The sequence below is a fragment of the Plectrocnemia conspersa genome, unplaced genomic scaffold (genome assembly GCF_051122295.1).
Source record: "Plectrocnemia conspersa isolate PC_06_02 unplaced genomic scaffold, ASM5112229v1 ptg000004l, whole genome shotgun sequence".
Taxonomy (NCBI): domain Eukaryota; kingdom Metazoa; phylum Arthropoda; class Insecta; order Trichoptera; family Polycentropodidae; genus Plectrocnemia; species Plectrocnemia conspersa.
Genome location: NW_028277168.1, coordinates 14,740,476 through 14,754,449, shown reverse-complemented (window position 1 = coordinate 14,754,449; position 13,974 = coordinate 14,740,476). Strand labels below are relative to the sequence as shown.

Below are 13,974 nucleotides of genomic sequence, written 5' to 3'. Positions count from 1 at the left end.
ATAATATAAAATAATAAAATAGCCATAAATTTGTAGCGTAATTCCGTGTGGAAATGGAACAGCAACAAGGGGCGCGCACACGTACATACATACATACATACACATACATCAGAGATGTATGATTTAATAAATCTTTGCACAGGAAGGGTTATAGGTTCGCTATTAACTGACGTTAGGCACGCGATTCGGTCAAATTCGGCCATAAATTCGCCTTACCTAGGCGGACGGTATTTAAAGATGCACGCGCGCTTTTGAAATGATTTTGTATATAAAGTAATCTTAACCCTTTAAACCCCAAAATGGCACTGATAAGCGCAAACATTGCTATAAGATACGGATATACCAAGTAAAGTAGCTTTTCCAATTAAATTATTTATATATAATTAAGGCTCTGCGAAATTGGAAGGCTAAGTCGGAGAAGAGCGGATATCGGCTGATTCTAAGGGTCGATCGGGTTGATTGATTTCTTAAGGCCAATCAGTCACTCTTTGAGTATGCTTTCTTGTCATACTATTTTTATGTATTGTTCGTTGATTTTTCAACTCACGAAAATATTAGTGATACTATTACCCTGCTCCTCGGTGGAACTTATTTAAAGTAGTCATGTTGGATGCCCACAGATTTAACATTACGTTACATTACTTTGGAAGTGTCGGTGAATTCCATGCGGCAGTTAAACTGTCACGCGCATGCGCATAGCGCAAATCGCACCGGCAGATGTCGCTGGTGTTGTTCCACCGGTATGAATTATTGGCGCGGTTTGCGCGACGAACTTGGCGAAAAGCCGACGCTCGGAAATGGAACTTTGCAAAACTAGGGGATGGAACGCGTGCTGGAGTCCTATATTTTTTATTTCGCCTCCGTACACATACACAAAGGAATACTATAAATTCGCAATAAATATGACGTCGAATAAAAAAGTTATTTATTGCATTGATTTTGATAGCAATAAACCCGGCGTGTTTCTTTCTGTTGGCCTCTTCTCGCTCTGGCTTTGATAAACTCTCTCTTTTTCGCATTTATTGCTTTCATATAATATGTATATGTATGATTTATAATACGAAGCGTAATGTCTGTTTTTAAAATTGAGGCATAAAAGTTCAATTCGATTTTATATATGGATTTTTTATATTTATGTGCTTTGAAAAGCGGTAAAAATATATTTTATAGCAATATTTATTAGTAATAAAAATATATTTTTAAATTTATAATTTCATGTGAAACAAAAATGGTAGGTATTGGGTACACCATACGTATATAGCCTGATTTCAGGATAATTTTTTTTGTAATTTTAATATTTTCCAATTGTTTTAATAAGAAAATTAAGGCCCATTCGGCTGTCGTTAGACAATTCTCAATAACAGCTGTTACTACTTAAAATAAACAATATAAAAACCCTTTTTGGATAATTAAAAAAAAAGTAGATGTAAATCTTTTAAAAATATTCATACAAATTTAATTTTATATAATAAATAATGCTTATAAAATTTCTCGAAAATTGGAATTCTCGATTTGACATTTTTCTCGAGAGGAATCAATACCATTATTATCTATTTTTAAGGCAGTGATAAATTTCATCGATACCAAAATTATGATCAACGGCTTCTATACCGAATTTAAAAACCATTTGCCAAAGGTCCTTTAAAAAATAAGTATCTTCGGCTTTGTTTTCAGTATGTATTGTTTTGTGTTTTGTGTCTAATATAATGCTTTGAATTAGATTTGAATCATCGACATCCAAATCCTTACAAATTTATGTAAATTGATATACATTTTAATTATAGTGATTCACGTACAGTCTAAATATTAAAAAGTGAATATATGTAGCAGTGAAATCAAACTATCTATGTATGTACATATGTAGTATGTGCAAAGTTGTACCAGATGTAGATTGTCACAATTTCGAGCTCAATACTGAATTCCAAACTGCAACGTCTCTTTTCGTTGTATAACGATAATTCGGAAGTTTCCTGTTGCCTTTACGTAGTTGTGCTATATTGCTTCAATTCAACTTGCAACTTCACGCTCTTAAGCTTCAAACTTGAAGCCTTAAGGCTGCACTCTGCGCTAACGTTGCTCATTACCGTCACAAAATAATATGTTAGTTTAATCAGTTAAAGCGCATTTTTATAAGGCATTGAAACAACGATAAAAACAAACGTTACGTTGTATGATAATATAAAACACATTTATATACTAAAAGCATTAACACACACGTAGCTATTTTCAATTTAATTAATAAGCAACGTGTATGTATATACATAGTATGATACAAACAACGTTATCTTACTTCTGGATCGCGTACGACAGTTGTATGATTAGATATCTCACACGTATGCAATAAAGAATATTAAATGTTTATATGCTTCAATGGAGTGCCATAAAATATGATGATATGATAGCGTGACTCGAAAATCGTGCAATACTATTAGAAAATTGTTTTTAAATATGTCTACAGTAATATAGCGAAAAGCTTAAATAAAATGTGCTTTTAACTTTAGTTTCGATTAAAAGAACTGTTTAATAACAAATTCGTATATCTAAAGCTTTATAAGTTTCTTGATACACTGTAGCAGATTGCATTAATACCGGTATTGGCATTACTATTATTATTTTAATTAATTGACCGAACAAATAAACGGAGTACCGCTCGTATGATTTACGATGTTTATTGATAAGCAAAACGAAAGCATTCAAATACCCTGGCAACTATTATTTAGATCTATTTTAATTAAAATGCTATTATTAATTATAAAAAAAATATTTTCGAAAATACGGGAGCCAAATCTTTCTTCTTTTAAAACACATTTTATATTAAATTTATCAGACCCCCATACAAACTTTTATAAGACTTTTTGTTATAGAATAAAACTCTAAATAACCCTTATAATATTTGCTAAAAAAATAAAATTTGTCATAAAAATAGTTTTTTGCTTCAAAACAAGATTAGTTTAAAGTCAACCGGTTCGTCATACAAACTTTATAAACCAATTATACTATATATTTAAAAAAATAATTAGTGTCAATATTAAAATGTTACTGTGAAATGAACTGGTTAATAATACAGTGGAACTTCGGATGGCGAGTCACGTGGCTTACGTGTTTCGCAATACTAGAAAATTTATAAAATTTTGACTTGATAAACGAGCGTATTGTGTCAGTTTCATCCCAACTGAGACGATTATTTTTCTCGACAGTCGATGGACAGTTTTTATAGTGAAGTCATACCTTTTGAAAAATAATTTGTCTCTTAAAGTCTTGTTGGTTATAGATAATTTTTCTGCTCATCTTCCAAACTATGAGAAATTCGAGTTCATTAAAATATTTTTTTATTATTTTTAACCCCACTCTATGGACTATCAAGCAAATCGATATTTCAGCGATGCTTTAAAGTGATTGAATAAACAATCTTAAGCTCGGAGACTTTTGGAAAAAGCCTAAAGATCATCGATAAAGCATGAGGTATGTTTACTGAGAGAACCCTCAATTCTGCATAAAGAAAAATGTGCCCTAATTGCGTTGACGGGCTTGCATTATCGATGAAATTGTATCATTGAATAGGAGAACATGGGAATGGATGTGAACGAAGACGATATTCAAGAGTTGGTGGAGGAATATTGTCAGGAGCTGACCGAAGAACTAATAGATGTGCATCGCGAAAAATAGATCTCACCTGAGGAGGAAGAAAATATATCTAAAAATGAACACATTTCAAATAGGATTAGAGATATTTGAAAAATATGGAAAATAGTGCAAAATTTCGCAAAAAAGCACCATCCAAGTAAGGTTGTGGTAGTGCGAGCCATGAATTTATTCAATGACAATGCAATGTCACATTTTCGCAAAATTTTCAAAAGAAGACAAAAGACAGTGTCATTGCATATGTTTCTAATTAAAGTTTAATGAATAGAAAAAGATTTCATTGCGCTATCAGTAAACATCAAAAATAATTAAATTTAATTATTTTATATTAAATTTAAATAAATATAAAACTATACATGTATTTTATATTATTAGTTTATATTAAATAATTTTGGGTTTTGGAGGTTTTAAGTTTCCATTATTTTTTATGGATAATTTTTTTTTGATATACGAGCACATTTACATAATGAAGTATGCTCGTGAACCGAGGTTCCATTCAGGCCAAATGTAATTATTATAAAAATAGATTTAAACTATTTTCAATTTTAATTTAAATCTTAATTATATTTATTAATTTAAGCGTCCGTTGATTACATCTGGTAATACTAAATTGTCGTTGTTAAAAAATTCAGAAAAACAATTTAATAATACATTTCTTAATTATTTTTTTTATAATTGTCGCGATTTTCTCAAAGGGTATTTTTAAATGCACCACCCTTAACTTTGCTTTAAATTTTACAAGGTGCGTACAATTATTCGAATGTACTGCCCCGTGTTCGTGCCGCCTTTTGTTATTCAGGTAGCAGCACCAGCGGCAGAACTTCCCAGAATACCAACAATTTTACTTGACGTGTATGAAAATGAATCTGTTTTTTATTGTCCATCGAATCGATTGTCCCGGAAAGCCAAATCCAATATCCTAATCACGTCTATTCCACTGACCAAATCAATCCCCGAATCCCAATGAACCGACCGGTAGACTCGGTCCACTCGGAGCAATTAAATTACCCAAACTCCTGGCCGATGATGTGATTTGGGTCAATGGAATGGTGAAGGAGCTATCCGCAGATATATGCACTTCTTTGTCATAACCACTTCCGCTTTTTGCTAATTAAACGGATCGTCGGATGTAACAAAAAGCGTTTAGCGAAAGTACATTGATTTACGATATTGTTTAGATAAAAATTAAAATTGAATAAAGCACAGCGAATAGATATTTTCGTATTTGACTTAATTTATCATCATAATAATATAAGCCATATGACCTTATCATTGTGAAAAAAATCCTATTATATGTCAGTGTTCGAGATTTGACAACTATCCTAGTTTAGAAACTTAAATTTTTAATGCTAAATTATATATTAGAAACACGCATTCAAAATGAAGCTCAAAAAAATTTAGTTTATTAAAGATAAACATTAGAAACCATCTCGATTTTTCAGAATATTTACCGGCGATATGTTAAGAAGAAATCTAGAGTTCTTTGGACTGTATATATTGTGGAGGTAATGCAAGATCTAGTGTAAAAAGTAGTGATAAAACTATAAATTCTGTCATAAGATGGACAAATCATTTTAATTAAAAAGTGTAGGGATAATTGTATATTAATTATTCGATGCTTGTAGATCACAAGGTGGTATACAAAAGAAAATAAAGGAGTTTTCACGTTAGATTCCCGAGTGATTGGAAGTCCATCCGGTTGCATCAAGAAAATTTCATTCTACCCCGTCTCTACGGATAGTGTTCTTTGATCTGCGGGTAATTTGTAATTCTAGGCCTTTATAAACCCCAAAGCAGTGGCTCAAATTTAATATAAGAATAATTTACACTCCATCTTTATTCATGGTCCCCTCCACTCAATTTACATACAATTAATGCCTCGTGCCCCGCTTCGTTCTTCCCACCTATACTCGGTAAACCCATACAACCTTTTCTATCCTTTCTACTACCAAGCAGACACATATACACACATATAGCCTCGGATATTTGCTTTGGAAATTTATATTTGATTATGACGTTCATTCACAATTCACGGTATACCTTTGCTTAACCCAATTACTTGTATACGTATGTATACATAAATTATCTCAATGGTAGGGTATTTTGTATAACAAAAATTAAATATAATTATATCGCTGATTACTAGCAAATTAAAAAATATATAGACACACAAAGCAATCAAAATATAGTTAACACCTGTTTTTTCTATCTATATTATCTATTAAAATCTGATCAGCCAATGCAAATATCTTGTAAAAATAATTTTAATGATGCCATTATTTCTTTCCGTACGTTATTTCTGTCAATAGAATAATATATATGTTGTTTATTTGGCAATTATGTTTGTTGAATTTATAAAATAATTATTATAATTAGGAACAATAACATACTTTTATATGGGTGTGGCACATATGCTTCAACTGACGATACGCGCAGAAAGACTGTATATAGTTTTATAGTAGAGATCTATGTTATGGTGAATGTGTATTATCGGTAAAAACTAGTAGAACTATAACATACATTTTCATCAGTAGATACATATTTTTATTAGTGAAAGTATTAATTATCTGATAGATGATAGCGAAATTATATGCTGTTCAAAACTGTTATTAGACATGCGTAAAACGTATAAAGAGAGCGACGAAACTTGTTAAATCTTGTACGCCATAAACGAATTCCGTTGCACATAAATTGTTAAGGCCAAAGTGGCAAAATGTTAAGGCTAAAATCATTAGCGCAGATATTGACTGGTGCAATTATAAATAAATTGTTTGATACGTTTTAATTGGCCTAGTGCGTTAAATTATATTTATACTAGTGGATAAATAACTTTAATGAAAATACACAATTACTGTAAACGTTGCGAAATGTTAATTTTGTGTTCAAACCCTAACGTAACCTAAATGGTTTAACTTAACCTAACTTTTCATAATGAAAGTTATATAACTATTCATAGTTTTTGAGCTTTCATTAGATTAGGGTCTGGTTTAAATGGTACGTTTCATAACTAATAAATTGAGTTTTATTGACATTTTAGAGCATCAGTTAAAATATATTTTGTCAGTTTGTATCTACAAGTGAAAATGTATTCGGATACGATTTCACTGAAAGAGTTAGATAAATTACAATATTATATTTATAATAGTAAAAATATTATTTCACTAAAAAACATACATTCACTTTAACATATGTATATACAAGGTTAAACCTTAAATAAAAATATGGAAACATAGTTCTCAAAAGTAACATTATATATGTATCTGCCGAAGCTGTATGTATGTATCTCTCTAGATATTTCTGTAGTTAAAGAGCTCACTCCAATGACTATCCAGTATCAATATCGACTGCCGTTTTTTGTTTTCAGGAAGTTAATTTTATAAGTTATAATCATGAATGCTAAAACTATTAAAAGTTTTAAATATTTTCAAAGATGCAAGAGATTCCAATAATCTTAATTGAAATAATCCAAGTTGCAACGTTCCACTGTAATATAATATTGGTGGACGGAAGATAGCAATTAAACATAGGTTGGGCCGCTGCAGAATAAGTTAATAGTTACATTGAATGTAATAAATGAGATCGGCGGACGAGGCGCCACTGGTCGTCATCTTCTTGTCGTGATCTCCGATAGTGTTGCCAGAATACCCCATAGCCTTTAGCCAAATAAATCGGCACACACAGTATGTGTATGCTTATTGGTATTTATATTAAATCAGATTTTAAATTTAGAGTTGCTATGCAAACTAATTTTATTTCAAGTCTGCCTGTTTCTAGCGTGTACATATTATTATTAATTTATATTTGCAATGTAATTATTAAATGATAAAGAGAGTTTTAATCGGTTACTGTGAAAAACGACTTATATGCAATTTTATCACAATTTTTATAATTAGGGATATTTCATAATATTTATATTATATTGTAGTAAATAAATATATAATTTTTTAATTCATTGTTATTGTTCCTCAAAACAAGATTAGTGTGTGCCATTAGTAAACATTGTTATAAATTTAGAATTCATTGAAAGCTAGAATATAAACATGAATTGTAGTATGACTTCGCAGAATTGAAGCACCCTGGATAAACTTATGTGATTCATACGTATATGGAAGTAGGTTTAACTAATTTATATTATTAGAAAAGCCGTAAAACGTGTCATATATGCGAAAGCAGGTATCTTAATCAAGCGACATAACTTCATATTCAAAGACCTCATAAACATTGCGCTAGTTCCGCTACCAACGCGCAACGTTCCTAGTTTGTATATGGAATAATTAAATTAGCGCAAATGAAAATTTTGGTAACGGGTAATGGAAGTTTAACATACGCGTATACATACATACATCTACATATGTAATATACCTTGTATGTAGAGCCACATCACATAAATGAATTAATGCGTGTGTATATATGTGTGTCGAATTTCCAGTTAAACCTTAGGTTATATTCATGCGAGATTACAAAGGCGTTTGTATAACACTTTTGTCGTGAAAATCAACAATGCGATCCGAGTTTTCGCACAAACAACGCGGAAATTGCGAGTTTTCGCAAAGATCACTCTCCGAGACTCGTGTATGTGTATGTGTATCTTCTCACGTTTTGAAAAATCTCGTTATCTTCGACGATCGATGGACGACATGTGAAAATGTGTTTGCCACAATCGATGATTTGCATAAGCTGTTTCGCAATCGTCTAGGGAATTGCCTATTGAATGGTTGAACAATGTTGCTTTTTTGTATATTTACTACTAATACGCAATGGTGTAACGGATGGATTAGAATTTAATTGTTTGGTCGAAATATCGCTAGATTTCATCTGCGATTGAAATAAAACTTCCATTGTTATGAATATATTTTTTAACACTACGTTAATTAATTAAATACCATATATATTTGCATTTAAGCAAGAATTTTGATTGAAAAAATTTCCGCAGTAGTAAACAACATTCTAGAAATATTAGTTATATTATTTTAGTGCTATTTTTATGTAATGTAAAAAAAAGGATCATAATTAAGTCATATCGCATTAAATATAATGACTTGAAAGTAAGTATGTATATAATATTATATATAATACAAAGACCCAGGATACATTTCAATTATTTTCAGCCGACATTCTGGCGAAAAAATGAGTGAAAGAGAGAGATGAAAAGGCCACAAGTGCTCGCCAAGCATTAGGGGCAAAGTGGTCAGGGGATGTTTTTATATGTCCGCAACCTATGCTGCCCTTATTCATTGTCCTTCATACGTCCTCTTAATTCCGTCCACCCATTTCGAGTTCGAGCTTTCCACTCTTTAGTGTCTTCGTTTTTCCAAGAAACTCGCTCGGATTAAAATCTCGTGCTCGAAGGGCATTGTCGATTTCAATTCCAGATATTTCGTTCAATTTTCTCCTCGACGTTCGCGTGTGCCAATAAATGCCACTAACGAGCTGATATTGCCAATTCTATTGGATTATTGACGAATCCACGAATTTCGGAATGCTCTTTATGTGTGTTGTACGCATTTAATAGACTTAAAAACATATAATAGAACGTCGAGAAAATTATTTTTAAATGATACTTTTTATTGCCATTTTTATATCATTTATCATTCGACTTAAACGATTCATACTATATTACAAACAAATCATACAACACGCGTCTAGTATAAACAGCACAAAACATACTGATTGCAGCGGAGATACTAACCACTGACGCATGTCAAAATAGTGATGGATGGTTTTAAAATTACCCTAATGACCTTGATTAAATAAAATAGTCGTATTACAACGTTTTTGATGGACGCAGACATTATTGAATTAGTTCGTAGTTAACAATTTAACAGCGGCAATCAACGTGGATGAAAATGGGACATAGCATATCAACTATGCATACATAATCGCCTTTGTTGCTTAACTTTAAAACAAGTATCGCATTTTAATCAAGAAAATTGACCTACAAAACAATATGAATATGAAAATGATATCTTTCATAGAAACACAAATGATTACTGTGTTATCGATGAAAACTTCATTGCTGAAAAGCTCAATTCTATAATAACCATTAAAATGAAATACAAGGACAATTGAAGGCTGTACTGGACTCGATGACTTGCCGATATTATTGACAGCTATAACTTTATAAAATATAATTGGGTTAAGCACGTCAGTAAAGCAATAAAAGCTCAGCTCGTGTCGTACGACTAATTTCATATTCTGACCGTATAAATTATATTATTTTGCTACGTATGCAAATAAGTTGTGGGATAGAATGACTCAAAATTTGCGATACCCGCAATTTAATATTATATTATATTTCATCCTATCAATTTAATCCTAAGCAATATAGTAAACTAATTTCTAAACCCTTTGTCTTGTGACTAGCTCTAACAACTTAAATTTTATATATTATTTGTATTATTTAAAATATTTATTTTTATTTGATAAAAAATAAATTTTATATGTCAATATCATAGTGTCATAATATCACTATTTGTTCCTAGTTTTTTTTTTAATTGTCGAAATCAACACTATATATTATATAAAAATCAATTATTATACATACTTTTTTGATAAAAATCTTCATCATATATTTTAATTTAGGTAGAGAAAATTGTTTAAGATAAGAACGTGTAACAGGAAAGAATTTATATTTCGTTGACAAATTTAATATAGCTTTTAATTTGAATAGCTTATGTTACCTGAGTTTAATCACAAAAATCACCCTCTAGAAAATATTTGTATACTAATTATACGTTTTATTCTATGCAAATCTCTTTAAAAAAAATCAGGGCAATTAAAAGCTTTATTAATCAACGATGCAAATTCTCTATTTAAAGTATTAGTCAATATAAATAATTAGTGTTTTACACTTTCACAACTTTTGCGTCTTATTTAACTCAAACTAATATATATTATTTTCACACGACAATAAGTTTTATATACATACGTTATTGTTTATTGTATGATACTATATTTTGTGTATTTAGAATGATAATTTATTTAAATTCGGCTTTGTTGCCACTGTGTGAGAATTCAATTCAGTACGTGTCAGCTTTAGTTTCACGTTTGGATAGAAAGCGACAGTTGATATCAAATATTTTTTTCATACGACGAGACAATTTAAATTATGCAAATGCCAGTTTTTGGGTTATACGATGATGAAATCGTCGGAGAATTCCTTAATTTGGAAAATTATCTTCAAAGAGCCTCGTAATTTCTCTGCCAATTTAATTATAATTGCCGTTATAATTCAGTGAAAATATGTTCGAAAGTAAATTTTTATTACTGGAGTTATTTTTTTTTGTGATTTTTATAAAATATTCTGCAGTATACATATTGGATACTGAATATTAGTTTAGATTTAAACGTGGTTAAAATATAAACAAATACGTCTAAGTTGTAAAGCGAGATATAAATGTTGACAAAATTGGTTTTGCGTCATGTAGTTTCACCATTATTGTTGAGATACTTAAGAAGATAAGGATCAGATTGTATTTATACTAACATATCGTTAGAAAATTTCTTAAGGCAGATTCTTCGTTTGCAGTTTTTATTCCAATTTCTTTTTAATTATCGTTTTAATATGTTCGAAAATGTAAAGTTTAATAATATAAGAGTGTGATGTTTTCGGCGATAACAAAGTTTAAGGCTCAAAAAGGGTTTCTTCGGCTAGGGAGTCCCTGGGGATGGCGAAGGATCAAGGGAGGACATTAAATGCGGGGTTAAAACACTCGACGGTCTGCTACGAACAAGACCCACGGGTGTAAAACGACGCTCAATTTAAAAAAGTACACAGAAAAACGCGACGATACTTTTTTTCGACCTCTCGCTGCGCGAAGGATACGTAGCCTTAATGGAAAAATGACAATTCGCCAAATTTCGAAGCCGCTTAATGCTTACGTGCTATCCCTGTAGACCAGCAGAGATGGCGGCTAAAAATTGGATTTTTTTTATCAGATCTATAATATGTAAACGTATAATTTACACGTTTTTATTTGGTTTAGCTACATAGGGCAGAATCTTGTAGGGGTGTTTGTTGGCTCGGTAAGCAAAGTTAAATTTAAGGGCGAGTATTTTTTTCTAATTTAAAAATGAGTTCGATAAAAGGCTTCTCTGTTGTTGATTTTGTTAAATATCATTCTAGATTATGTAAACTTTAAGTTCTAGAATAATTCCTTTCGCAATAGCAGTGTTTCAAATAAGACTATATTTTTTCACAATTGTTAAGAACAGTTCACACATAAATGAGACGAAAACTGTATGATCTATGTAGAAGTTTTCCTATTTTTAATTCGAGTTTGATGTGCTACACCTTATTAAAAGTTTTAGTGACGTCCAAGAATATTACTGAATACTATATATTGTCAATATTTTTTTAGCAATACAACTTAACATAAATATTCGCACAGCAGCAAAAATGCTGCTGAGATCGAATATGCAAAGCATTTATAATTTATCACAGCGAAGACAATAAATATTATATTAAAAACTAATGTTTTTCTAAAGAATTATTTCTCAAGAATTTCTCGAGAAAACAACCAAATCAAGAATTTTCTTTTTTCATAAAGCCATTTGTTAAAAAATAAATTTGTACAAATATTAAAAAAATGTACAACCACTGCTATTTCATAGCGTTGCATAGAAAAGGGTGAGTCCTTGTTAGATATTTAATATGCCTGCATTTTTTAAAGCTTTTAATAGAAGTCAAAATGGCAAAAAAATGTTTATGATTTTTACACTTCACCAAATTGGCCTTATTTTTGCATTGTAAATTTAAAAACAACAGTAATAATCAGATAATAGTTTATTATAAAATAAAATGTTCGGCAGATTGCATTGCAAAATGTATGGGGGCTTTCACAGTTACGCCATAAAATTTGCCCGCAGCGAACTTATATAATGTTTTTTTTAATAATCCTAAAAAGAGTTTTGTCTTTATCTTGTTCGAAATATGAAAAATATAAAGTAGCAATAGCTGTTATCGAAATTTTTATTTAAATATGTAGCTCAAAATCCCTTCTTAATAAAGCAATAATTTTTTTCGTTCTGGTCCTCAGATTATTCGCGTCTATTATCTCGTCAGTTGGTCGGGGACAATGTGCAAACTGAAGAAGTTGACAATGATATTAGCGAACTATTCGAAATGACCTAAGAACTAGAACTACATCTACATAAAAAAAATTAATTATCAATGGTAATAAACGACGAAGTTCTAATGGAACTTAGGGACCAGAGAAAAATGATTTTATTTAGAATAACAGCAAAAAAATGAGCAAGCAAAGCAATTTTTAAACAAAAATATAAATCAACATGTAAATATTCTCAAGAGTGTTAAAAGTAGTGAATGATAATATTTAAAGTAGTAAATAATACATACATTTAATTTTAACAAATTTTTTTGTATCAAATTGCTTAAATTAAAGTTTAGTTCAATTCTCGCGTTCTTAGATAAAAATGAAACCTTCAGAAATAATTAATCACGTAAGTCGAAACACAAAAAATGTTAAATTATCAATATCATAATACCATTATCTCCATTAAATTTGTACCGGTACTATAATAGTGAAAGTTCTACATGCCATATTATTCTATCGATTTATCTGTAAGGGCCGTATGCTAATTTCACTGAAGTAAATGGATAATCATGTATAATATATCAATATTCAATTTTGGGGGTTTTTTTTTTTTTTACTATTTTATATAGATATGTTTTTATGGAGGAAAACGTTGCACAAAAAAAATAATTGAATTACCTTTTTCTGCTGCATTTAAAAAAACTGTTAGAGAAGCATTCCTAAAACAATTAAAAAAATATATTAATGATATATGTAAAAAAATAAACCGTAAATTTTAACTTATTAATATTATAATTGAATAAATAAAAATTTATATTAGCTTTAAGCTTCGGATATAAAACACAACGAATAAAGCTCTTATGATAGATGGTTGCACATTAAATTCATCTCCCACTGTAATTCGTAGAAGATATAAAATATTGTAAATGCTTACAGTTGTATTATGTATCTTATTTTTTAATATTTAAAATAAATATTTATTTTACTTTTATTTATAATTTAAATGTCAAATTAAACTTATTTGAGATTACGCTGTCAAGTACCGTTAAAAATCGGAATTATTATGTGAAAATTATCCATTTCCCGTAAATTACACGATTAAATAACTTTGAGACTCGTTGGTTATCGACAAATAATATTTCCAGAATTCCATCAATCAATCAACGTGACTGGCAATGTTGATGCTGGACACACATAGAACATCAACGAAAATTTTCAATCGTACTGGAGTGTATTTTAATTAAATAAAATGTTTTTTTTTAATCATCATTATAAA

The 13,974-nt window shown here is 30.1% G+C and overlaps 1 protein-coding gene across 4 annotated transcripts in view; it reads right to left on the bottom strand.

The window, feature by feature from the left end:
* Positions 1–13,974, bottom strand: part of rst (irregular chiasm C-roughest) — a 173,581-nt gene that overhangs the window by 65,258 nt on the left and 94,349 nt on the right. For 3 of the 4 annotated variants that reach the window (XM_088184371.1, XM_088184368.1, XM_088184366.1), the window contains one exon: positions 13,377–13,417. The exons of the other annotated variant lie outside the window; for it this stretch is intronic. The gene's annotated coding sequence lies outside the window, so the exon portion shown is untranslated. The remainder of the gene's footprint in view (positions 1–13,376; positions 13,418–13,974) is intronic. 4 annotated transcript variants of the gene reach the window in all.